Source organism: Tupaia chinensis, unplaced genomic scaffold, assembly GCF_000334495.1.
Source record: "Tupaia chinensis unplaced genomic scaffold, TupChi_1.0 Scaffold143574_1, whole genome shotgun sequence".
In the NCBI taxonomy this organism is placed as follows: domain Eukaryota; kingdom Metazoa; phylum Chordata; class Mammalia; order Scandentia; family Tupaiidae; genus Tupaia; species Tupaia belangeri.
Window position 1 is genome coordinate 3,388,474 of NW_006203419.1, and position 1,776 is coordinate 3,390,249.

General features: G+C 39.1%; 1 protein-coding gene across 2 annotated transcripts in view; it reads right to left on the reverse strand.

Annotated features, from left to right (window-relative positions):
• TMEM230 (transmembrane protein 230) overlaps window positions 1-1,776 on the reverse strand; it is a 12,057-nt gene that overhangs the window by 8,811 nt on the left and 1,470 nt on the right. The gene's annotated exons all lie outside the window — the stretch shown is intronic.

Genomic DNA, 1,776 nt, shown 5'->3' on the forward strand with positions numbered 1-1,776 from the left:
TAGTTCATCTTGCCATGAATGTCCCCTGCCTGTTTATCCCCAGTTACATAGAGTAAGTGGGATAGTGATGAACTAACTCTAGGTCCATTTGCCACCAAAGTTCACATTTTCAACCACTCCTGCCTTGCTTAAGGAAAAGCAAGAGTGTATACAAACAGACGGCAACCACTTATGATGGTCTGATAAGCTTTACATACTTCAAGTATCCACATACGACCACTTGGTTTTTCATTCTTTTTTTTCCCCTTCAGTTTTGGCTATATGGCGCATACACTAGCTAGACAAAAACAGAGACAGAGAGAAATCACCCCCCAAGGAAGATAAACACTCCACAATTTCTTCTCTTCTACTCTCAAGATTTTCAGCACACAAGGGCACACACCTGGAGTGATTCTCAAGCAAGCTGCTGGGTCAGGGACTCAACTGTGTAGCTGGCCACGTGGGACACTGCCACCTTCACCTCCATGCCACCTGCTGGCTCCCCACAGTTCTTCACTTCCACTACAGTATTCAAAAACGTATGTGAGTGGGGCCGGCAGGTGGCATGGTAGTTGAGGGCACTGGACTCCCACATGGCTGACCATGGTTTGGGTCACGGTCCTCGTGGCTTGATTTCTCTTCCTCTTTCTCTCTCTCTGGTCAAATTAAAATAAATAAATGTTAATAAGTCTTTTAAAAATGATGTGAGCCACTGGATCCTTTATTGTAACACAGGCTTTGTTAGAATAGTATGTCCAACTGCAGGCTAGAATAACCTGTGATGTTTAGCAGGAGAGTTGTATTGAATGTATTTTTGACCTTCAACATGCACAATTTATGGTGGGTTTCTTGGGAAGTCATCCCATCATAAACTGAATCTCGTTTGCTCAGGATGGAAGGAGGATGAGTAACAGAACACTCTCACATCAGCATTTTGCTATTTCCTATTGATGGATATCACCTTTAATGTGAAGGCTTTGAAAAAAAAACTTGGATAGCTCCTGGCTATCAGTACAAACCAGTGCTGCAGATACGCCTGCCTCTCTGCCCCGCCCCAAGCACTAAAAATAGTGATTTCATTTTCTAACCTCTACAGCTACCTAAAAAAAAACTGATTAAAAACCTGGCTCTTTTTTAAAATACTCAAAAAAAAAAAACAGGAATGAAATCATGGCTATCTGGTCACCAGTTTAAGACACAGTGGTTAAGACTTCAAAATGATGACCTTTAAGTTAATTTGTACGTTTTTCTTCCATAAGGTCATAAAATTATGTGAAGAAAACAAGGAAATGATTTTGATCCCAAAATCATTTGAGTTATAAATACAAAAACATACTTTAAAATAAGAAAAACACATATTTCAAATAAATTTCAAAAAATTTTTAAAGTAGATATTTTAATAAACCCAAACATAAAGACTGGTCCTTCCTGGGGTGACACTGGTAAATTATCACCACAATAAAGGCAGTTAACACTTAATTGGCCTTATTAGGTGGCAGGCACTAAGTTCTTTAAACATACTTAATTCCAAAAATTAAAAAGCTGTTTTAAGTATCTTATAGTCAATCTAAAATAACTAGCACTATGAAAGAATTGGTGCTAAATGTTCATGTTCCTTTTTATTAAGTATACTAGTCCAGGGGCAGGCAGGTGGCATGGTGGTTAAGGACACTGGATTCCCACATGGCCAACCATGGTTTAAGCTACCGGGATCTGGTGGCTTGCTTTCTCACTATGTCTTTCTCTCTCTCTCTCTTCCTCTCGACTCATAAATAAATAAAACTTTTTAAAGAACTG